This window comes from Varroa destructor, unplaced genomic scaffold (genome assembly GCF_002443255.2).
Source record: "Varroa destructor unplaced genomic scaffold, Vdes_3.0 BEIS01000001.1, whole genome shotgun sequence".
Classification (NCBI taxonomy): domain Eukaryota; kingdom Metazoa; phylum Arthropoda; class Arachnida; order Mesostigmata; family Varroidae; genus Varroa; species Varroa destructor.
In genome coordinates, this window is record NW_019211454.1 from 59189188 (window position 1) to 59215222 (window position 26035).

Below are 26035 nucleotides of genomic sequence, written 5' to 3' on the forward strand. Positions count from 1 at the left end.
AGTAGCGGCAACCATCTCAGTCGCTCATTCGTTGGGTGTAGTGGGTTGTCCTTGTGCGAGCAGAGCGAAGAGAACGATTGTGGCTGGCGTTAGAGCAACGCCGCTGTGCTGCTGCTGCTGCCCACTGTAACGCGCCTGGATACGGACGTGACGGGATGGGGAGGGGCGGGGCAAAGAGATCACGGAGCAGCAGGCGACAAACCGCTGCTGCTACGGCTGGTGCCTCTGCCGCAACTGGCACTGCCGCCTTAGCTGCGGCTGCTGTCACTACTGCTACCATTATTGCTGCTGCTGCTGCTGTTAGTGGCTAGCGAAGCAACGATGGCTTACGTCGCTACGGGGTCCTCCCTCCTCTCCCCTCGCCACCCGTCGTCATTTCTGACGATGAAACAGACGAGCGAACGCATGTCCGTCCGTCGATGAACGGCAACGACGACGCAAACGACGAGTCGAGCCACAAGAGCCACCGAGCTAGACAGACAAACAGCGGATGAACCGATCTATGGTAAGACCGACGTTGAGATCGGCAAGCAGACGCGTCAGCCAGCACGCCGGCAAGCGAAACCGAACGTACAAATAAAAAAGTAAATACAAAACACGACGAAAACGACCGCGACCTGCTGCTGCAAACATTCGATGACAGCATGGAGCAGCAACAACAACGGCCGCAGCACTTCACGAAACAACAACAATATCGTTGTCGTCTTCGACTTGAAACGCAACAAGTACAACATTTTAGATATGTATATATATATGTGTGTGTATATATATATATATATATATAATGTATATATATATATATAATGTATATATATATATACATATATATATATATATATACATAAAGACGCGGTCAAATATGCGCGCATAGGGCGAAAACCAGCGAACATGTGGCCAGTAATAGCTTTGACGTTAGTATTGAGCATCATTTTTGTTAAAACTAGGCCAAAAACAGCAAGGAGAGGAATACCGTATCCATGTACAAGTACGTACTTTAATTATAAGTGATAATACAATTAAACTGGCAGCGAAAGCTTCACATCGAGGGTCAGTTAGGATATAACTATTACTGATGATCGTTTTCGAATAACAAACAGAACGAATTAACTTATCCGTAATATATATACGTGCTTACACCAGATTTTAGTACGTCTACGTGATAATTAAGGCATGCAAACTACTATATCCTTTCATAATTTATTCAACACATTACTAAGTAAAAAGAGGGCAATAGCATACGAAGACGTTACTTCAATCTCATTTTGTGTACTGAGCTAAATGGGAGAAGAACTGCTGGACCTCGCAGCGGCAATGCAATACAACGGCGTCGTGGCTTAAATCCGCGATATATATTCTCGTCGATGTCTATGTATCCTCAGATAACACTGAAGAGATCGTAAACTGTGACCAGTTGGACCATGTAGCATCTTCGGCAACAGTACTAGCATTGCCCCTATAATCAGTGATTGCTTGACAATTCTTTAATTGTTTACATGCTTTTCGTATGGTCAGTTCAATGACCAAACGAGCCTGTTTCCCTTATCTGTAGCATCTTTCGAAGGTAAGTATATTGATTCTGGTTCCCGCTGTTTCAAGCTGTTATAAATCATTTGATGTCATGTCCCAATATCTCACCTATTTAACACCAGACCACCATATCTTGCATGTGTTAGCAGTAAAATATGCCTGACTCGATATGATAAATGGACATGACTTTCGGGTTCACGAACGCTACTAAACTCCTCTGTCGGTAACGATATAGGGTTAAGTTCTGTTGAACCGCACGAGATAATTTTTAAACATTTTACATACTTGTAACGAGTTGCCTGCCGGTGCTAGCGAGGTGCTACCCCGGTATACGCTTCGGGTTGATCACCCTTCCCAATAACCTCCGTCCTAAGCAATATATCTCGGAATCTAGGCAGGCAGCGAACGAGGACAGGGAAAACTGTGACGACCAGAAATTGTATTGACGATTAATCGCTCGGTCAGAATCGCTCGGAAAACACTAAGTAACACATCACAAAAAAACGTCACGCGGCTCCATATGCCTTCGCTGTAGATCCTGTGTGGATAATCGTTCTTGAATAAGATAACAGAATTTTTGTGTTATTCGTTTATCGGGTAAGGCAGCTCAGTCGTTAAGTCGGATACCACAAAACAACAGATAACTGAATCATACAGCAGCAATTGATATCATAAGATTGCTAGTTAAGGTTCAAACACAAAACAGCCTCATCTAAATTTCAGTACTGCGATGCCGTGCCACATCTAACTGTCCTAGCTTATCGAAAACATTTATTAATCAATCAGTTGATGAACTGCCCCGGGCTAGTGACTCTTTGTGACTTCTTTTTCTTTAGAGATGATTCTTCACGGCACGATTAATTATTCGCACGTTTCTTGCCGTCTACCTATCCAGGCCAGCTAGTCGTATCTAGTCTGGATCGTGAGGCGTGACTGGCAGAGGTTGTGCGTCTCTCAGTGCTTTGAAAATTTCACCAGGCTAAGATGTAGATGTCGGGTGGAGCTGATATAAATCACGATTCTTAACGAAATATCATGGTAGCCGTTTGGCATGACATTATCTATGCCAATTGAATGCCACTGCAGGTTACAAGTACTCGGGCCTGCTTAGAAGGACTTGCAGGTAGTATAATCGCGTACCAACCCAATGTCGCTTAGTATTGACAACATGACAACAGGCCTGTCACTACGAAATATAGGTCAACAGAAATGTAGCTTTCTTCACACATATCTTTATCAATATTCATATTTACGTTGATGTATCCACACAGAGGTTCAATATAATGTAGAGTATTGAACAGTCTACTATAAATTCGACTGCAATACGCCACACGGCGGCGTTAGGTCCGCCATCCTTACGACGATATTGTTTCAGTCCAACCTCGATAACCACACGGGCTCCATGATAATAATCAGTACACTTCGGTAGGTAAATCGCATTTTGATAATGTGCTAATTCGAGTGCGTGCCGCACTCATACAGAAGGGCTCCGACTTCTCTGAGCGTCCCGGGAGACTTTATTAAATACTGTGTTGCATTAGAACAACTTGGAGCGCCATCTAGTTACGTTGTGGTATCCACCGGCATTCAACAGTCAATAACCAACAGCTCAAAATCAGGCGTCTAGCCTACTCTGCAACAATTGTTATACGCAGGCACACGCACACCGACAGACGGACCGCCAGACACACTACCAACAGCTGTACGTACGATTGCACCAATAACAACAGTAGCCCCCATCGTTGGCCGGCCGGCCAGCCCCCAGTCATCATCTACCGCCCATGCGGCAGAAACATAATTAGCAGCATTTCGCCGACGTTGTTTGCTGTCCGCGGATGCCGTTGATTGTCGGTAACGGCGATTGGCGGTCTGTCGTCGTCGTTTGTTTGGCCTCTGGTACCTTTGCAATTAGCCATTTTTGGCGAACGCGCAGCGGCAGCAGCATCCCACTTGTGACGCCGGCGCAATAGAATAGCCCAGCTGAGTACGGCTATGAACGACATCTATCATGGCCGACTGCGAGCTCCACTCTAATAATAACAACTATGAGCACTACTTGTAGATCTTCGCTGAAATAGGTGCTGCGAGCGTTGTCGGCCGCCGCTATCCAGCCAAATGCGAAAAAAATGCAATAGTTGTAATTGCATTGTCGACAAACTCACACACCCTCTAGCGGAAATCCATGCGAACAGCATGGCAATAATGCGGCATGAAGCGGGAAAATGGCAGCTGGCGGCAATATCCATTCCGTGTAGTACACCGGCACCTACAAGTAATGTACGCGGACAATGTACACGCACCTTCATAGAAACTTTCCCGGTCGACAGAAACGCTCGCTTGGCGGGACGCGACGACGAGTTTTGTCGCTGGACTCACTGGGTTCATCGTTTCGTGGTCATTTTCTCATTAGATAGTCCATTCGTTCTCCCTGTATGCCATGCCTTTCGTGTCCAGCTATCGTCAACTAGCCAAAAAGGCAGGCAAATGAGCAACCCTTTTCCGTTTAGTCTCACCATCGTCTTTCTCACTGTCTTTCTCTCATTTGCACCCAGACTCCACTGGCGATGTTTCGACCCGTGTCATCATGGAGTGTTCGGACGCATCGAGCAGCATACGCTTGCCCCCCTTCTATTGCTGGTGATATTCAGGTGATAGTACAGCCAGTGTATTGTTGCTTTACCCAACAGATACACCGTTTCCTTTTCGGGGATTGCCTGTGCAAAAGTGTACCGCAAGCTTTGTATTGCAGCTATATTGCCTACGTCGTTGTCACTCGGTCGCATCGAGAGAGAAGGCCAACGGGGTGAAAGCAGTTTCGTTGTCATCACCGGTGTTCCGCTCAGGCAAAATGATCTTTTGCTGAGTTTACTCCATCCACGTGACCGCCGTGTTATCCATTTCTACCGCATGCTAGTTTAGACGTTTGCAACTACGAAGGTTTGTTGTGCGGCAATTCAGACGCCCCTAGTCTGCTACCCAAAGCATATTAACCAGTTACATGCGGCTTACCTATAGATCGCTTTCTTCATTTCCATCGTTTGTCCTGCATTGGTTGTAGACAGAGCTCTGCCTTTTAACCTTTACCCGGCAGTTGAGCGCCATTATTTAGCAGACGCTTCTGTCCACAGCAAAACGAGTTTACTGGCTACCTGTGTCTATCGGTATCCGCTTGCAGGATTTCACATCCTGTGCCAAACTATCCAGATCTATATAGATACATGGATCGGAAGGTAAAAAATTATGTGAAGCCTGCTTAGACTCATTTACCTGAAATCATCAAATTCGTGATTGTGATGTTACTCGATACGGTACACCGTTTCGTGGAGCAGAAACAAGAACGGATGTTCCCTTTCGACTTCGTGCTACAGGTTTCTTTGTCCTCGCAACGGCCCTCCACTAAATCCAGTGGAACAGTTCATAGGCTTAAATAACAAGATGAAGCAAATGGCTCAAAGTCGCTCGTGCATAATTAGTACCCGCAACATGTTATATTGTTTTTAACTGAAAAAAAAAAAAACAAACCGCTACCTTTGATGTCGATTTAAGTAACGAGCCGTTCTATTCGATAAGAATCGCTGCGCGAGCTGCTTGTGCGTCAGGAGACACCTTATAGCCTTGTGGTCAGTCACACCAATGGCTAGGTATGATTTAATAGTGCCACGATGGAGACTTGCTATTCACGGGCATACCGCTCTTAACACTAGCAAAGACATGTAGTGAAATCAAAACTCCTGAAGGACAACAGGAGGCATTCCGCGATGATGAGAACAAAGAGCGCGATACGAACGTCGGGCAGCAGCCGCGCCTCCGTAGTCATCATATTGGATTAGAAATCGGCTTATTCATTTTTTTTTCCCTAATCCCGCATGCAGTCAAGCGGCAGGCAAGTGAGCACGATACGAAGCGAGACAAAAGGAGCTCGTGAACGTGTGGCCGGGTGAGCTGGTAAACGAGTCAACGCATTTATTGTATTATGTGGCCGAGAAGAAAATCTCCCCAACTCGTCAGTCGGATACTGACGCTGGCGATGGTTGGGCAAAGATAAGCGGGACGATTCTCGTTAGTTTGTCCGCATCTATCTGCGTTTATTACCACAAAGAGACAACAGGTAAAGCTAAGTATTACTACGATGAAAACGAAATATGACTGAACGCACACCCACACCGCTTAAAAGACTTCGAAAAGATGGACAGTGTCATTCAGTTAGATTTATTTTAGCAATAAACGAGTATATAAATAATAAAATCTATAATCAGTTAATGACTAATCAAGGTGGTCGGTTGTCGTCGTTCGACTGGCTGGCCTACATAATGATATTTAAAGTTGCTATAGATGAAGCGCTAAGTTACTGGTACCCGCTACTGTTGGCGGTCACTTCGTGCTGTGGTAGTCGAAGACGTTTACTTCGGTCGACGGTAACAAGACGTTCACTTCATCCCTCTCCCATTTGCTCTCCATTTTGTATTTCGCTGCTCACAGCAGACGACGGATATCAGATTTGGCTCGTGGACTGCGTAGTCTCAAGCTGGTCGACCGGTGCTGTCACTCATGACAACTCGTTTGGTCGAAATGTGATCCTCTTACTGAAGCTGTTATGTTGAATGCCGTACAGCTGCTACTGCTGCTGCCTCGTTGCGTTACTGGCGTGCAATTTTAGTGGACGCTGGCGTACGGGTGCATGGGCGCTCAGTGTGCACCGAGCGTAACATACGACTTATTGTCTTGTTTGTTTCTATATTGTGTTCGTTCCCTACGATATCTTTTCCTTTTGGTCCGATCGTTCGTGCCTATACATACAAGTTTATCTATTTAGATTCCTCTATTGTGCTTGGTCCGTGCCCTCACTAGGTAACGTTCATCACCAATATCCTCTAGTGGGCCACTGTGATCGACTAAAACAGCCTGCACGCACGCACATACATACTCATGTAGATTCGTATGGATAAATAAATATCCACACTCTAACGAGAGAACACCCGATACCGGTCGTGGTCACAGACTGCGACTACGGTTACCCACGTATGCACCCCTTTTGGCCTCCGATTCCAGAATGAGAAGCAAGCAGCCATCCATGAAGAGAGACTGCGAAAACAGTAATAGCACAAGAGTAGGGTAAAAATAGGTGGCCAGTGTTAGAGATTTGGCGAATTCTGCGAACTTTGCCCCATACATTGTAGCAATGGAAGACGGCTTCAGCTAGCTGTTATCTACGTAGTGCAATGCTAGATAAGTACATTTTTGCGAGTAACATGGCGATTCTCCATTTTACTACAGATTTGTACCTTAGTGCCAATATACTGGAGTGCACCGTTGCTCTTTTAAATGCTAGCAAACGTATACTTTCTATTTGCTGACGCCACTTGGTGGATTCCTCATACTGAATTTCTGCCAACTTGTCTCTACGCAGATGTCCTTGTAGAAGCCAGGCAGATATTGCTGGCTTAGCGTGGTGCGATATTCTGGTCCGAACGAGACTATTAGCAATGGCAGCATTATGAGCAGAGTTACTCAACTTTCAAACATCAAAGAATAATGCGCCTGTTTTTTCATGAGCGTGTACGCTTAGGTTGTCGCTATGCCAGCATCAAAAGCTATGGTATACCGCTTCCTGAAGCCACACACATGTAGATGTACACCAACCTCGCGGATGCGGCAAGCCTTCGTTTACCTTCAACGATCCACTGGTTTCCCCTTTCCTCTTTTTCTTTCTGTCGTATGTGTAATCCTGCCGCAGTGGCAGAAAGTTTATTTGTGCCGGTCTGCGCCTCAACGGCACAAAGATTCGCAGCAAACAACAGCAGACTTCTCCGCGAGCGATAGTGTCACCATCGGCACAAGTCATTGCTATCATTCGCTCGAAAGATCTAAGTGTGGCTATTGTCGCTGATTCGTTGTTGCTTCCCCATATTATTGCTGATGCTGTTCTGTTACCATGCCCAGTATCGCCGCTGCCGTCGTCGTCGCGGCCGTCGCTATTCAATAGACGGCCTGCTACTGCTGCTCCTGCCCTCCGGTCCAAATAGCTTATGCCAGCGAGTCAGTCGGCTACGCAGGCAATCAGCGCAGTCAATTCGAAGCCGACTAGTTCAGCTCTCGAGCGTGTCTCGCGCGTCCATCATGTTTGACAGAAAAACAATTGAAATTCATGTTTCTCCGTTCGCTGGCTGGCGGCGTTCGCGGTACTCTCAGGTCTCTACCGTTGCTGTTTTTGCTGCTACATTTGCTGAATCGCTGTAGCCGCAGTTGTCCTGAAGAACAGTGACGATGGTTCACGGCAGTGGTTGCTAGCTTGGAGCATTCTGCTGCTGCTGCCGCCGCTGTTGTTGTTATCGTTGTCTTTGTTGTTAGTTTCGTTGTCCGGGAACAATACGGCCACACATCAGCATCCGCTGGCAATAGACGGACAACACTCGAGCCGAGTCGAACTGAACATGACAAGCCGGCTAAGTAACATCTCAAGACCTCGAGGCAAAAGCAGCGGAAGCGACCATAGCAACAGCTGAAGGCAACTATCAGCAGCAGCAGCAACGAATCTACCATCGCAACCATACGACAGCCGCAGCGATGCTGAGGATGATGCTAGTAAAAACAACATCAACATCTATATCGATCTCCCGTCGCTAGTCGCTTGAAGGCTTCCAATTCACCAGGAAAAAGGCGTAAAAATGCACATAAATACATCAGAGAGTTAGTCCGTACGAGATTAGTTCCTTGCCTTGGACTACTGCTGCTGCTGCTGCCGCCTCAGCCTATTCATCCATATGGGTTCGGAATAACGACACAACGAATGCAAACAATCGCACGAAACTCGTTACTTGTTGCTAGTTCGATTTTATCCAGTTACTTCTGCTAGCCTGCCGTTTTTGACATAATCAGCAGCACCGTCGTCGTCGTCGTCGTCGTCGTCGTCTACCTTCTTTATTTCTACGTCTATTGGTTTTTTCACTCAAAGGTGCCCAGCGGCTGCTTCGCCCCCCGACGTTGTCGGCTGCCCGACTCGTCGTTACAGCAGCATCAGCAGCTGCATTAGTTCAAGCATTTCGCATGTGTGGGACTGCTGCTGAGGTGCTAGCGAACAAGAACATTGGTTCTTATTTGTTTGTTCGAATTTGTTTACCACTCACTGCCAGCAAACACCCGCGAAAACCGAGTTGCCTGTTAGGCAGATCTGGCAGGTATACAAGCATTGTTATTCCCTCTTACTGTCACATACTTGTCAGTCACAAGAACCGAAAGATTCTGCTATTTACGTTTGCATTACCGAAAGAAAAGAGTGGCGGGAGAAAAGACAAGGGGTTAACTTAATCCGCATAAGATATTTGTGTCCATCTAATTTTAAATAACGTTTCCTGTTGTAAAACGACGTAAATGAGTCTTAAGCCTGATAATTACGGCCGAAGCAAACCTGGTCTGGCCGACCAACTGACCTATCGACGGGAGTCTATTTTACCTATCATAAGTTCGTCTGACATTCACACAGAACTCACACAAATCAAACATAAAACCAACCCATGTCATTATGTTATCACAACATCGCTATCTGCTTCATCGTGCCCGCGTTCAGTGACAACGAGCAGAAAACGAAAAGCCGAAAAACGGCGGTGCTTCGTAATAAAAGCGTCATAAAATCACGGGTGGGCACTGTGACACTCTTCTAATGAGCACGTCGAGCCAAAGCGCCATTATCGCGAGCTCACCATTGCTATTGGCGCTGCTGTCGCTGCTGCTGTTAGGAACAGGCACCTTAGACGGACGGACGGACGAACGGGCGGGCGGGCGGACGGACGGACGGACGGACGAATGGACGGACGGACGGACGGACGGACGGGTACCTCTCCTTTGGGTTCATCATCAGGTCAGAGCTAGCGTTATTCGACTGGAAAGGTCTCGTCCCCTTTTGACCGTACGGCCACACGATTGACTATGTACACACTCACACACTTGCTGGTAACGCACGTACGATAGCCTGAGTCGGGGCTAAGATAACTGTTGAGGGCCATAAAATGAAAGTGGCAGAATGGAGCGGAACCGAGCGCGGCTGGTCGCTAGCTCTTCTACTGGCTCTCAGACTCTTCTAGGCACACGGTTCTCTATGAGGCGGCGGGGGGATGGGAACTTTACGGCCACTTGTGAATTGTGACAACAGAATATCTTTTTCTGATGTTGTATCGTTTAGTGTATAGCGGCCGTCCAGCTACTTTTTACCTATCTCGACAGACTCATACGGCAGTAAGAGTTGCTTGAGGAATCTGCTCTAGTAAATAGGCAACGAGCGACTCCGGTTGCCGCCTCAATTCGCTCGATGCATGCCTCAACCATACAGAATCAAGAGAAAATTGAAATCAAGCTAAAATCAAAATCGTCAGCAGTATCCGCCGATTCTGACCCGTTCAAGAAGCAGTTCGGTTTAGTCGTTCTTGTGTTGCTGCCGTTGAAGTAGTTGTCGTCGGCGTCTCATTTTGGATCGAAGAAGAAACGCGATAGATCCGCGATTCCGCGATGTTCCCCGCTGCGAAAGAACGCTGTCAACTGAGCGGCACGACCTCCTCCGCAGCGAGCAATGGCTATAGATTTGCTGGCAGAAACCTCAGCTGTGCCAGAATCGCATCACCATAGAAATGAGCACACTAGCCAACATACGGCATGAACCTCGCAGGAAGCCATCAGGCTCGATTCGGCTTGATACGATACTTGCATAGCTCGTAGACAACTCTGTGCTAGTGACACGCACGATCCGAGCAAAAAATTGATCAGAACTATCCGACATGAAGGACACCGGTAGGCAAAACGAAAAAGGCGACTGTCTCAAGTATCGAAAAGAATGGACGCGTTCGAATTCGCCTAACGCACCTCCAACTTTCCATGCTGACTCTCATTCCGTTCGTCTATCTGTATCGTGTCACATTAAAGCAAAAGTTAAGACAAAAGTGTGCTCATCAGAGGGATAGCTCTCTCTTCCCACGTCTCTTTTTGCCTGTCTGTATCTTTTTTCATTCGTTGTCAGACACATTGAATAGTTCGCTTATGAGTAACGTAACCATATTCATATGCAAACAGTTCACTTAGGTTCCCCATGGCTTGCTTGCAAGGCGGCAAGCAAGCCAGGTGAGCCAGAAGATTTCGTTGTCGCTGTGATAAGCTTTGAGACACAAGAAGACGAGAGAGAGAGAGAGAGAGAGAGAGAGAATAGAAAAGACGCGAACTCGATCTCAATGTTGGCCTGTAATAGCTGCCTGTTTTGCTGGTCAGTTACTATGCCTTCCATGTAAGCAACGATAGTTGTGTTACATCTAGCCACAAGAACTCTGCTGTTCAGCTCACTCGCTGAGCCCCACTTCGTCAGTTGTTTGGCTGATTGGCTGGCCGATCAGTGGTTGGCAGAGGCAGTAGCAGCAGCTTAGCTAAGGTCATGCAGTCTCTGTACGAACGAGCGATGCAATATTTTAAGGCCCCCCGGTTCGGTCATCGGCTTGCTGTGATGTTGCTGCTGCTACCCTTACTAGAACCCTCGATGGAGGTTGATTGCCGCTATGCCTGTCTGCCTGCCTGTCTGTCTGTCTCTTCTTCTGTGCGTTTGAGCCCTGTGCTCGTTTCACTGAGGGAGGGAGGTAGGGAGTGGCCTGGGAGACATGCTTTCGTCAGTCGAGACATCCTTTGTCAATCAGCCCGCAGGAAGTCACTCAGGGAGCTGAACGAAGCCGATGACCGCAGTCCGGAACGCGGCGGCAATACTGGGAAGCTAACTCGAGTCGAGAAGCGTTCAGGAGAAAGATCCTGTCGCTGGCTGACTGCAGCAGGGATCGGGAGAAACCGTGCCTTTCCCTGATCGGTGTCTCCTTCTTGACGGCAAGCGAACAACGCCCCGCTAACCCTCTTGTCAACATCCGGCTGCCTGCCTTGCCCTTCCCGACCTCAGTGCGTCGCAAACACCGCCATCAGTTTGCTTTAAGGCAAAACTTGAATTAAACTAGACTCTGCGTTTGCGAGATCACGCACGCAAGCAATGCAAGACTAATACCGCTGAAGAGCTTGACATTGAACAACTTCTGACCTTAAAGTTAGTTCATCGCAAGCTAAGGACCATAGACATAAACACATACACGCTTAAGTCTTGCCGATCTCGCCGCACATGGCCAATGAGTTGACTTAACGTTGAGCGTTTGGCCGGCTGAGTCCAGGGGAAAGCGGAGAATATAAAAGGGCGACTGGGTGCAAATTACAAATTGATATCCATCCGATAGAACGAGACGTTGCATCGTTTGCTGCTGCTATCCATACCTATACGCCTTAGCTAACTCACGCTCAATTGCTCCGGGAAGCTGCACTTCCGGTGAGCTCGACTCGCTCGGCTTAGCTTTGGCGATTGGCGGGTCGGTCAGCCATTGAGATCACTGTAAACCCACGCTGGTCTGAGCGGAATGCGCAGGGTTGATGGTTGACTGTGGCCATCATTACAGATCTATAGCTGCTAGCATAGTAGTAATGGTTAGCCAAGCAAGATAGAGTTGGGTCGAAGCGTTAGGGAGGCCGTGCTAGCACAAACAGACTGGCCAGGACCTAGCTTCACTGGCTTCTACTGCCTTCCGACCCCAAGCATCTGTATTGCACCTCTGCTCGTACATACACACTGCTTGTCTGTAACCTACCATATCCCATTTCCCTGATACCCCAGCCCCACTCTGCTGCACCGCTTGTTGCTGTTGCGCCGGCCCTGCAAACTAGCGCACTACCCAATCCTAGTAAACGCCCAGGCGAGGCAGCGGCGATTGCAGCAGGTCTGCCGCAGAAGCACCAGCCATAGCCAGAAGAAGCAAACGCAGCAGAGAAGCAAAAGATCGTTTATCACGATTTGAAAGTGAAAAATCACAACATGTCGTCTTCAACAACATGTACAAATTAAGCTCGCCTTTCAACCCTCGACAGGTTTAACAAACAAGCAGGACAAGTTGTGGATGTGTGTGCGTGTATGTACTAGTAACATTCTGGGCCCGGTCAGTCGGTCAGCGCGGGGCGGCAGCCAGAAGCCGCGGCGCGTTAACAGGTGAACACATAATGATAATAATAAATATATGTTCGTTCAACGACAACAGAGTTCAAAAAAGCAGAACGTTATTGTCGTCGTTATTGACGATCCGCCCTGAAATGTCTCCTGCATATCGATGATATGCGCGGAGGCACTTCAATCCGACTGACTGATGTCTGATGGCGGCCGGCAAAATGATGACAACAACGACCACACCAATAGAATTTTCTCTTCCATCGGGATGGACCGTTATCGCTGTCTTCTCGACATCACCGCCACTTTGAACGCTCGAGGCAACTAAAGGGAAATGCAAGCCATGAGAAAAATCACGCCTGCCGCAGGCGCCACGCAGCGGCAGTTTCGTTCAACTGCCAACTAGAATGCGAGCTCTTAATCGTTGGTGACCTTCAAAGGGCAACTCAGAAACAATAACTGTAGCAGGAGCATATCTCAGCAATGCTAGCTTGAGGTACTCAGTTCTTCTGTGCTCTAGTTGCTGACCGATGATGGCGACAAACAGCAACGAAACCAATCGTTGCCGCTGTCGATGCCGTTGTTAGTGTTAACTCGCAAATTTACACACGACGATAAGGGCACATTGACCGAGGCATTGCGACCGAGCAAGTTCCCGGCCGCCTGCCGTTTCTCTCCACCGAAAAGAATCAAATGTATATTCACGCCTAATTCGAAAGCAGCCAGCTTGGTAGGTCCTCGAAAAAACAAGGAACAAGGTGAAAATCTTTGCCCGTCGTGCACATTTATCTGCTCGTCTCTCCATTCATTCGGACATCAACAAGCGTCCATCAAAAGAAATCTCGCTATTGGTTTGGTGGCGCTAAGGCTAACGAAACAAACGAGCCGGCGGTAACGAAACCAGACAATGTGGGCTTCAACGAAAACGACGGCAGCAACTGATGCCGGGGTTCCGTTCCGAAGAACGTCCGTTCGTTCGTTTGCTCACTTTGAGCGTCGATCGTGTCCGTAATAGCGGCTCGATCAGCTGTCAATCAAAATGTCAAAAATTCGAAACGTTCCAAGAAGATGCGCTCACCGAAACTGCTGCGTTAAGCTGAACCAAATCGTTGTATGCAGCTCAACGCCACTACGAATCATCGACGTTGCCGCTGTTCATCGTCGTCGATTCAACTGACACACGCAAATACCGAGCTTTGTCCTGCTGGTGCTACTGCCGGTGAAAAAGAGAAAGAAAGTGACTCTCAGGCTTCCAAACGAACGCCGCAATAGGCTCATACTTTTTAACTGGATTAGACACAGACGTAACCAACCCATAGCTAGGCCCATCGGCCAGCCAAAGTTGCAGATCAGGTCATTACCGTCTCCTCTGAAAACGTGTTGAATAGATAAAGATGCAGTACGGATGCACGAGATACATTTTGTCTTCCGTCGAAAAAAAAAGAAATATATATACGAATTGTAGACAGTCTTCAGATGTGTTCTTTTCTTAGAGCAATCTAACAAAAATCGAATCATTCTTCCAGGAAGCGAGACCCTGGTGAACAAGCTTGCTTGTTCTTATGAAGCAGGTTTTCATCTAGATGGACAGATAGATAGGTTCTACCTTAAGTAAGACAAGATATAACACAATCATACAACTCATTAGTGACCGCGGTGGAGCTAGACCTGTTATTCATTAGAATTTAATTCTAATTTAGTTAACGTCAATTAATAAACGCAATTAACTCAGGTAAATTTAAGTCAACAATGACGTTCATTTGTGCACATCCTGTTCCATAGTGGTAACACTAATCTCATAGATTTTTCGAATCTACTACTGGAACGCCTATATTTTTCGGTCAGTATATTTTACTGTACGGAAGCTCCAACATGCGATAACAGCCAACAAGGCATCTACGGTCAGCAAGTCTAGATAGGACCGATCACCGAATCAGCAGCAGATTAACAGACAATCACTGAGCGAGTAATACAGATATTGGCACACCGTCAAGGACGAGCTATTATCAAGGATAAATACACACAGACACACACACACACACACACACACACACACACACACACACACACACACACACACACACACACACACACACACACACACACACACACACAAACACACACACACCCTCACTTTGCTAAAAAAAGCAAACATCAGACAGTCATCTGCCATCAAAACCTCAAGTTAATTCGACCTCACTAATTCGATTATTATATGTCAGATTACAAGGGGTAAGCAGTATGCGGTAGAACTTCCCCCATAAAGCCAATAACCTGATCAACGATTTCGATCAGATCTCAATCACTGGGCTTGTCCAACTAGCCCTCCAACTAGCCCGAAAGTTTTAATCTTACCAATGGTGAGACATTAGTCACAACACATAAGGTCGCTCATTGCTGCGTGACTATGGAGACCACCATTATAATAGCTGCGGTCCGCAATATCGTTGTTGCACTAGCGCCCAGTTAGATCAACTTCGAATCCCTTCAAGGTGAATTGACGAATTCAACCTATCGCGCGGAGCCTGAACGCGGTGGGCCGTATCTATCTCATCACCGTGACCTCAAAGGTCTCGTTGACGCATAATGATCATGGGCGGCCGCGTCAGAGGCGACACTGGAACAACAACAGCGATCGGGATTGGCAGTGAGGACGACGACAACGATGCGTTAATACGGCTAGTACTCCACGCCAGGGGAGACCGACTAGAGCAGGCCCAGTTCAGCTACCAGCTCTACTATCGATAGCACATAACTCTCGCCTTCACCAGCGTCTACCCTCCCTCCCACGCTGTCCGTACAGCCTCATGCAAGCATCTAGCTTCGTTTTCGCTTCAAACAAGTTGTTCCAAATCGAGAGCGACGCCGCAAGGTTATAGATACACTTGGTGGAGGAGCCACGCGCCCGTACGGAACGAACGAATCAGGCAGGAGCTCTTCTCGCTCGCGGTGATCCACGCTACATTATTGGTGTACGGGTCATCACGTAGGTTACTGCTCCCTCACTTTATCTCTGTCTCTCCCTCTCATGGCTTATTCTTGTATTTTGCTGTTCCCAGCTTGTCATTACGATCGGGTCGGTGCTGGTCAGCCAACCCCCAACGAAGTCTGCCCCATTACTGCCATCACGCATCAGTCTATACGGACATCCCAGTCACTTGTTTAAACGAACGAGTCGAAAGCCACGGTCCGAGCGAGAGAGCTAAAGAGGTACTCAGTTTGTATGTGAAACGACCTCCGGTTGCGGCCTCCCTCCCGCCGGTGTAACGTAGCCGACATAGTCGTCGCATAGCTGCACACCGGCCAGTTGCGCTAGCCACGAATAGAATTGAGCGAGTCCAACTCTTGTTAGGTTGGCCGTCCAATCTGAGGCGTCGAACAGAAGGCCGGCAGCAAGAGTTTCATTTTATCACAGACGGACTAACGGGAGAGCAGGCATAACGATACAGGCAGACTCACACACAGACATAACTGCGAATTGCGTTTTTGTTGACGCCGATGAGCTATGTTTGACTGTGTGCCGTGGGGGGTTCTTCCACGGCTGCGTGACAGTGAATCAGTCGGTGAGTACTGCTGCTGCTGCTGCTGCTGCTGCTGCGTTGAAGCCCCGCCGCTACCCGCTGCCATCGCGCCCGGTTGGTCGGTGATAACTGCTCAGCTTCGACAGATCAACTAATTAATAGAGGCAAACACACATACGCACGTACGTAGATGCGGTCACATACATAGAAGCGCATGAATACGTGGGACGGAGAGACAACATGGCGCACAGTACATCAGCCAGAGCTCGCTGACTGACCGCTTGGCTGGCTGGCTGGCTGGCTGGCTGACTGACTGGCTTCAGTATCGTTGTCATCGTTCTTGTCATTATGTCACAACGACAAGCGACGCTGGTGGCAGTAATGGCGGTGACGGTGCAGCTTGTCTTGGGCTCACAAGATGGCGGGGGCTGCAGCGCACACACAGTTTCTGCAGCAGAAGTGTTAAACTAATAGCCACAAAAAAGAGGTATCATAAGTTGAACTACCGCGGCCATTGCAGCAGCCGTTACCGTCTCACCACAGCCATCATCACTCGCCTTATTTGTCGACCGACCGACCAACCAACCAACGGATTGACTCACGACGACGACGACGAAGGTGGGAACGCAACGTAATAACGAACAAGTATTGAAAACACGCATGCATACACAGACCGCATATAAAACATGCACAAATAGCTAGCAGAATCAACCAATTAATAGTCATCGTTGGCTCATAATGATGACAAACCCAGCCCTGGCAGAAATGATCGGACGGACGGACGGACGGACGGACGGACGGAAAAGCAGTAGCTAGCACACACGCACACAAATAGAACAGAAAGAATGCCAAATAAGCGAGCCGAAATAACCAGAAATAACCAATAAACGAAATAACAATTACAAGATACAACTACAGCAGCAGCAGCAGCAGCAACGGAAAAAGACCTACAGCAGTGAAAGACGCAACGGAAAACGCCATTTTCCAGAATATTAGATGAAACATAGAACTGATAACAGCCAGCTCGTGATCCGTAGCGGTATCTGACTGTAGCTTTATCGAAATTTATTAGTTGAAATGAAATCGTCATGAGCGACGGCGGCGGCATTGAATGTGTGTTTTTTTTTTTTTTCTGAACTAGATACACACAGAGTGTTTCGTGTTGAAACAGTTCCTTTAATAATTAACTGATTCTACCTTGAAACGGATCTATCTCAAACGTTTGTCGACTTGGCGCCTTCCTCAATCGATGGGTATTAATCTCAGTTAACAAACAATTGATACGACTACGTAACCTAAGCACTGTATGGATGGTGACAACATACAATCGAACACTGGCTGTTTGTTTGTCTATCCTCAAACGTTATAATTTGCTTATCTGAAAGTTTTTCTATCAGAATTGCCAGTTACAGCGTCATTAAAAACAATCGCTCGTCTCGACACTTTGTTATCGTCAAAAAAAACACCTGAAACAAAATTGATACCACTTCGTTATAGGCTACAACCAGATAAAATCAGATAACGCAATAAGGTTTTTTCTTGCGCGCCTTCATAATTTAAATGCCATTTCGTCGAAAACTTCAAGTTAGATCTTAAGCCGCCTTCAAAAATTACTCCTTGTCTAACTTTCAAACAATCGCCCTCAGTGAAATGATACTGAAGCAAACACATTATACATAAGGGCCACTAGTGAACTCGTACTGATAGCAGACTGCACGACGCAAAGTTTCTCGGGTTCTCTTAAAAGCCATACAATGACCAGTAGCAGCACATGCTGTAAACTCCGCAAGTTTATAATCTTGGTGGGGCTTCGTCTAGCACGAGGACTTTGCACAATAGCTGATTTCTTTTATATTGCGAGAAAGAGCCTCCTGCCTTAAGAAGGTCTGATTCCCGTTTAGTACCAAAAACAGCGGATGGACGCACGGCGACTTCCGCAAGCAAGCAAGCGCTAAATGATGTCCAAATTTAATTCCGTCAGGTAGGTTTTGCTCCTCTCTGAAACGAAAATGGCGTCGCTCGCGCATATCGCTTCTTTGCTCCGCTCTTTTGCACTCGGCCGATCGTGCTACTGTTCTGTCGCTTGAGATACTAGGGTCAAAGGATGTTCGATCAACCGAATTCGACCACCGCCGATACCGATTCGGCAGAGCAGAACACAACAGATAAAAAGAAAGGGAGCCAATGCGAGAGAGAAGGTACAATCAGGACACGAACAGCTGACAGGGTCCCATCGACGATGGATGGAATTTGTTCAAGTTCCAATTTACTTAAGTGATGCAGCAGCAGCAGCAGCCGCCACCGCTGCTGTCATTGTTGTTGGCCATCGGTTCGTCCGTCGGTTGGATGGCCGGCCGGCAGGCAGGCCATTCCTCCGTTGATTCCTTCATTTGTTTATCGACCTCTCGATTTGAGGTGGCGGTACGAAATTGCCAACGACGAAAATTAGATAGGCGGGCAACATCCTTTTCTCTCGGTTGTCTATATCGATTAAGAGTCTTTTACTCTTTGTACGTTTCAACTCTCTGTTCACTGTTACTCGTTGCTATCGGTTTTCTGTAGCGCTAACTTTCGCTCGCTTCTCTTTTTCTTTTCCTTTTTTCTTTCTGACTTGGTCCTATTCTTGTCGTCGTCGTCGTCGTCGTCGTCTTCGCTATGACAGCGTAACGCGTTCTGTTATGTTGGGCGAGGACTCGGAAATATAAAAACGTTTAAAATGAGTATTACCTCTGAGATATTGCCAATTGCCGTCAACGCGCGCTAACACTACGACTATTAGTATAGGGCAGCGCGTTCGCTTCTTTTTCTACTACTGCTGCTGCTGCTGCCGCCGCTACTGCTGTTCTATTGCGAATCGCGATAGGAGTGGCGGCGGCGTCAGCTGCAGCTACAGGCTACAGAAAATTGCTAAGCAGTTGTCTGCTTGCCTGGGATTTTTTTGCTTGGCTATAGTTCTCTTGCTGGACGCTTCATTTTGGCGCCCGTATTTTTGTCCGCAACTGTATTCTGTTCGTTTCGAATAACGAGCAAAAGAGGACAACGCCAAAATGTTGATGAAGATGGAGAAAAAGAGGAAGGGGACGCTTAGCTGTCGTCCTTTCTTTTAGCTAACCCGCGCGCTCTCTTCGCCGATGAAGAGCAGTCAGCGCGACTTTTAATTTCAAAAACACATTTTGTGCTTCGCACAGCAGTGACGGTAGCAAAGATGATGACAGCAACATCAAGCAAGCTGTATGATGATAAAGGAAAGGCTGTCGACTGCGACCGCTGTTGCCTCCACTGCCGCCGTGACTGACTGCCATTGCGCAACGGGGCTTCTTTTCAGCAAATCCCCCTTCTCGCGTTTAGGCGGCGAGAAACACACAGGGCTGCTCTCTTCAAAATGCTATATAACATGTAGTCAGCGAATGATAATTTTCTAGTATTACATGAAATAGAATACAACTGCCGTCACCTCCACGACATATGTGCATGATAGCGGGTAAAGGGTGCCTATGCACAGTTCTTATACACACACATATGTATATATACACAAGCATATATGTGTGATTTGATTTTGAAGACCGTAAACAAGTCAGACGAAAGTAATAGATTGGAAATGGGTTTAGGCGTTGCGGATCATATATTGTTTTAGCGCTTCCTTTAAGAACAGCTGTACCGGTTGGCGGTATCCCTAAAGGTAAATTAGTTTGCAAATTGGAGGATCGAGTATTTAATTCAACACGCAGCGTACACTGATAGTGTGAAGTTAAATATATTTCGTTTACGAAAGTACGGATCTCTATGGTGTCGTTTCGACGAGCCACTGCTTTCAACACAGTAAACACCAAATAAGTCAATAAATAACATTTGTTATCGTATGCTGGGCTAGAAAGCATCGACGTTTACTACCATTTGACAGTGAGCATGTAAATAGGCCTCGTCCTTCAAAGGATTACGACGCTGATACGAGCTAAGCCATGGCCGGTGTTGCCAGGGTTATGGCTGTTCTTGCATGTATGGCTGTATGTTATATCGGCCACTCTGCGATTCGTTCGACATATGGCCGCCCCGCCGGGCCACAGCAGCAGCAGCAGCAGCAATAGCAATGGTGTTTCTCCTCGATATCTCTATCCTGCTAACCTACCTATGCTGTAGTGAACAGAATTCGCTCATATATATATATATATATATTGTTAGCTCGATGCATCGCGAGCTGCCTTTCAGATCTGCCCGATAGAATCGAGGAACTCCTCCGCCTAGCAAGCGGATGACTACCTTCAGTCAAAGACATGTAGGTCCGTCGACAAATCGCATCGTTGTGCCTAAAACGCCAGTAGAAATTTAGCCGAAGCAATCGGTACGAACTAAATAGTCAACTATTGGTACCGTTGAGCAAGCGAAAGGGACCAGCAAAGATCGGAGCGGACGACCGATACTCGTTATGCACATAGATCATACATTATCTACATATATATAGATTTGCCCATACATCTATGCTTGTGCGTACGCTATTGGTACTAATTCTGCCATCACCGCTGTTGCTATTATCTGAGCCCGTCTCGCAGAGGGACTTAAACCTTTGCTCGCGATGTTTTCGTAGCGGCCATAGACGTGCAATGCGAAACAGATATAAACCAATGAAACACACACAAAGCTACAACCTATACATGAGACAAAATTGAGAATACCGGGTGCTGGGTGCGACATAGCCGCCGCGTTAGATACACTGGATTCTGCCTTCCTGTGCGTCTATCTGTATGTTGTACTGTTAGTGAATGCGCATGAGGAGGAACATTTTCTAGGAAGGGTCCGCTGGATGGCGGACAGTAGTTGGCCGAGAGGCAGCAGGCCATTGCAATAACGCGACCGCCTCTGAGGAATGAGCAAAGGCTGCGCATCGTTGAGCGGCGTAGCTTAGGTCAGCCTGAACAGTTCAGGCAAGTACTGCAACTTCTGTATCATCGTCAGAGGACGAAAAACGACGCGTATGATGGCGCTGAGAAGTTGTAGCTGTAGTAGTACTGGTAGGCCGAGCAATTGGACGAGTAGCAGGACCGATTGGCTCTAATCGTGTCCACGAAGGCGGGATGTGTGTGCGTTTCGATTCGACCCACCGCTAGGAGTAGCCGCAGCGGTATCTTCTCTCACTCGTCTTTTTCGCATGTTCGAAGGCAATTCTTCGGGTCCTACATACAGCCTGTTATTTCTGCGGCCACCAGCCAGCACTATCACTCTTTCACAAAGATCTAAACACAACCGAGCGGAGCAAAAAGTACAGAGCAACCAGCTACTCTCACATCAACCGCCACTTTATTGCGAGTTCCTCTGTCTCCTTCATTGCGCTCCATTTCTAGCTTCTTGTTCTACTTCATCGTCGTCGCCATTTTTTCGTTCTTTCTATCATTCTGTCTCTCTCTTCCGGCTCCCAAGACCCTGGATGGATTGACACCCTCCAGTTCGGCCTGCACAGACCCTACACCCGGCTACGCTGTCCTGCACAGCCATATACCATCTATAGATTTCTAGCCCTGGCCCGGCCTGGGAAGAAGCGTTTTTATACACGATTCATCATCGCTACGCCAATAAGCCGCTAACACACTTAAACGGTTTAAGGCAGTGGTAGCAGCAAGTCTTCAGTAATAGCGTTCACTGGCCGTTGTAGGAGCACGGCCTGGCTACCTATTTACCATTTTATCTCGTGCAGAACACGGGCACACGCAAGCACCGATACACAGACACATCTCAGCTGAGTTTCCTGTACCATGCCGTGCCATGTCAAAGTGTTTTCGTCGTCGTCCTTTATTTCGCAATGGTGCCTTTTTCCACTCTCTTGGAGCGTTGATGATAGGATGGCAAAGCTACCAGGGCATTAGAGAGCGCGTTCGCATGACACAGGGGCACAGCAGCGGCAGCAGGGAGCAGGCAACACGGTGGCTAATTTTGGTATCGACCTAAGCAACGCTGTGTTCAAATAAGAGATGGTTGTACAAGGAATGGCCGAAGCAAACCGAAACAGAAAGGAGAGAGAGGCAAGGAAGATGTGGTAATGTCGTTGCGATCCGAAAGATATCGCGTGCTGATATCGGGAATTCAAGCATCTGCCCTATACACGCGCAAGCACACGGAGGAGAATTCGCTTGTGGGTAAAAGTACCTCTGGAATCGGCCCTAATCGCTCATGTGTACTATGTGCTTATGTTGGTGTAGCGTACACATCTTAGCTGTGTATGCTGTTTGTTGGTTCGTTTTCTTAACCGTTATAGGCTTCATTAGCGGCTGTTTTCTAAGACTTGTCGATGAACTGCGAAATGTTGAACTACTGCAAAATTGTGGTGTCACTTATTTTATTTGTCCTTGTTGCTTTTGTTTGTTCGAATCTGAATTGGTACCTGATGCCCGCTGGTCCTCCTCGTTACTGGTGCCCTGGTGCACGATGCTGGTTACCCACTTAAACTCTCACTCGTCATATTCAGCACACACAGATATCCGTCCCTTTTAATGCGAGTATAGCCCAATAATCCATGGCAGTCTCGCGTTGGCCGCCCCACGAACCCACGGCTGCGGAGGTATCTGGCCACACTCCGGTGTGCCGCAGTAATGCCGGGCTATTATACATACATATTATAGGTTCCCTCTAGTCATAATCAACAGCCGGCAGCGTTGCTGACGGCAGTAATAGCGCCTACACCGAGTAGTAGGCAGGCACGCAGGCCGCCGCGCCCGACAGTTCAATCGGCGGCGGCAGCTGCTGCCGCTGCTACTTCTATCGCTGCGCGTATTAGCGCACCCTAGGCGCGTGAAAACTACTGCTGCTATTGTCGCCCAGGAAAAAGATGATTGGGAGACGGGGATACGACCAGGGGAGCGACAAAGAGCAATAATGCGGTCCAATGAGGGAACAGCGACGAATGCAGAGAAACTGAGAGAAGCAGAGTTTGTGCGAGAGAGAAACGACCGAATGAATGTATGAGTGAGTGAATACTCATCGAGGCATGAGGAATCGCACAATCCACAGGAACAATCACACACGACTGCAAGCAATGACCACGATGCTGATGGTACCACAATAACGACGACAATCGTCATTTTGCAAGTAACACTACGGCTCTAGTGTAGGGTGCAAATCGGAGCGAAAAGCTTCTAGCTACACCAACGGTAACCAAACAGCGACTCATTATAGGGAGCTCGGTTTAAAGAAAACTGATTTAGTTATGGGGCTACAGTAGGCCGTTCAGCGCTCGTCTTTATCTCTCTGGCGCGGGCGCTGCTGGGGCTGACGTTGCGGTTTTTCTACTAGCAGCGTCTATACCGGAAAAATGTGTTAGGGAGCAGTGGCGGAAAGGTTCCGACAGATCTCAAAGAAGCCTTTACATCGTTGTTATAGGAAGGCTATATTGTATTTGGCTGAGTTTGATTCGGCCAACAACAGGCCGTTCAACAGCGAAGCTTGGTCGCATTTCGGTAAATCAGTGCTGCGGTGACGAGTCAGCTTTCATTGCACCTAGCGCCGTCGCCATCATCTTCTTGTCGGAAACAACACAAAAGGGCATATTATTGTCGCTTGCGGCCTTTTTATTTATCGATCTGTCCGTCTAGCTATAAAAGCCGCCAGCAGTTACTATAACCACCATACGACACAGTCGTCATCGTCGTCGAATGAATTACTGCTGTTCCGCAAACCAGTCAGGTAACAACGCTAATGCCACTTCTGCTCCGCCTCTGCCTAAAGCAGACGGCCCCGGAACGTCCCACAGGCGGCCGTTCGGGGCGCTCATCCACTTACTTTTTCTCTCGCTTTCGCATAGAAATACAAAATACTACAACTAATTCTACTATCCGCATGCTTCGTTCATTTGGGTTGGTTCGGTTCAGTTCGGTCTTGACGAATCGGCCCGGCAGTCCGCATCTTCTTCCTTCGTTCAGGCAGCGGCCACGACGGCTGCAGCAGACGCCGCCATCGTCTCGTAACATCAGCATCAATCAGCCGGCACTTCACGAACGGCGGTAGCAGCAGCGACTCGAAAGTGACTGACAGCTGTCAGTCAAGCTTGCTCAAAGTCAAGCCAACTAACAACTATAAGCAGGCGCATGTACACTCGCACAGAGCCAGACAACGCGGCTGTACACATATACGATTCATCCAACCACCATTAGCATGTATACAGACAAATGCTGTTGCAGGGTGGCTAGACAAGGCTACACCGTCATAGTGGTGCGTTGGAACACAAGAAAGACGCTTGTGATGGGCAGCGATGCCTAGGGTACTGCTGGCGACGGCAGGCGCGGGTAACAACGACGCCGCCGCCGCCAGCCACATAGCAACAAGCTAGGATCCACAGGGAGCCGTACCAGACAGCACACACACCTCGGAAATTCTCGCTTTCTGCCCCGTTCAGCTCAAAGATGACTGGAGTCAGTCAGTCAGCCAGTCACCTTCACGGTCACGGCTATGCAGCAGCGTGTCTGCACATCTATAGATGCACGAAATACTATGTACTACCCACCACTTTTATCAAATAAGATACAATGATGGGTTGATAGAGCAATACAGGCCAGAAACGACTAAGAGCTGGATATCTGCTATCGTTAATGCTGCGACATGGACTGCGTGCAGCGAACGTTGCGCCCTGCGAGCTGTTAACTTGCTCGCTTCAGCGTTGGTGTAGATGAGTAAACGAGCGAGCACTATGAGAGAACGTTGCTGAATTGAGCCGGCGATGGCTATCGCGATCGCGATTATGATGAGCACCGGCGATTCTCAGAATAGAGGGGGGACCAAGAAGATGAAGAGGCTGAAGTAGACGAAGAAACAACCTTCATATTCGATGATCCTATTGTTGCTACTGATGCTTGTGCCTCTGTATATGCGATGCGAGTGTGTGCGTTGTTAGTGCATCGGGCGCGGCCGCCGTCGCCCTGGCTCTTTCTGCTACCGCCAGCGCTACGACACATTGCAACGCTCGAAGCACATCGATTCGAGAGTACTGAGGATCTATTGCGCATCAAAAGTTAGCTAGCTGACTGGATGGATGGCTATCAAGCGCCTTAGTCGTCGATGATACCTCCAATGAAGATACTTACCAGGATAAGCAGACGACGAACGGACGCGCAAATACATCGCGAGAAGAGCGAGCGATCAACAAAGTACGGGATAGAGTTAAACAGCAAAGTGCAAAAGGTATGTCAGCGAGAGTATACGATCAAATTCACAGTGCTTGGTACTCTGAAGACTAGCACATTTCTGAAAGGCCTATTTATTTATTAGGGCTTTGTTTGTCCCTAACGACTGGTATTAGATTATCGAGCACCTAGAATCAACAATGAAGGCGATACAGGGTTCCTTCCATCTGGCTCTAGTCTACTTCGATAAATAAACTCTAAGTGAAACCCTGCAAACATGTCATTTTATTGCTAAAGCAGCTAACGTTATTGAATGGACTCAAATGTGTAGTCAAATAGTGAAGTATCGTGCATTTCCTCACTAACAGTGCAGGGCTAATTCTTTGTCCGCCAAAGTAAGTTTCGATTTTTGACTAACTATTCGAAGCTTCACTTATCGTAAAGGAACTTGAAAAAAAAACGCCCACAAAGCACGTCTACTGTGTATTCCGTCCGCTTCCCTCCTCACTAGTTGATTTTCACGCCACACTTCAATCAGAGGTCAACAACATTAACAAGTTTGCAAAAGCAACTTACATTTCTATTTAGTGATCCTGTTCTGCGTTAACTTTGCTCGTCATCTGCCCGTGGAGTTACTTCAACAACAACGACAACAATAGCTTGCTGTAAAATAAATCAATTCGAGGTTTAATTTCCCTTCAGATAACAACGGACCGATGCGGTACAGTGTCAATGTATTTGTATTTTATCTATTTCTGATTCATTTCCCACTTTCGCCCACCCTCAACGTTGGCTCGCATTTTACAGACTAATGTAGAAGTGATCTCAACGGCGAATGTGTGCAGGAAGGACATGGTCCCCTACGCACTCTGCATCAACTGTGGCGGCTG

At 47.6% G+C, this 26035-nt stretch overlaps 1 protein-coding gene and 1 long non-coding RNA gene across 4 annotated transcripts in view; both read right to left on the reverse strand.

The window, feature by feature from the left end:
- exd (PBX homeobox extradenticle) overlaps window positions 1-26035 on the reverse strand; it is a 316119-nt gene that overhangs the window by 255375 nt on the left and 34709 nt on the right. The window lies entirely within an intron of this gene.
- The window catches only part of LOC147758877 (uncharacterized), a 57545-nt gene continuing 32212 nt past the window's right edge, over window positions 703-26035 (reverse strand). Inside the window, exon 3 of the long non-coding RNA XR_015319492.1 lies at window positions 703-25808. This is a non-coding gene — a long non-coding RNA (uncharacterized LOC147758877). The remainder of the gene's footprint in view (window positions 25809-26035) is intronic.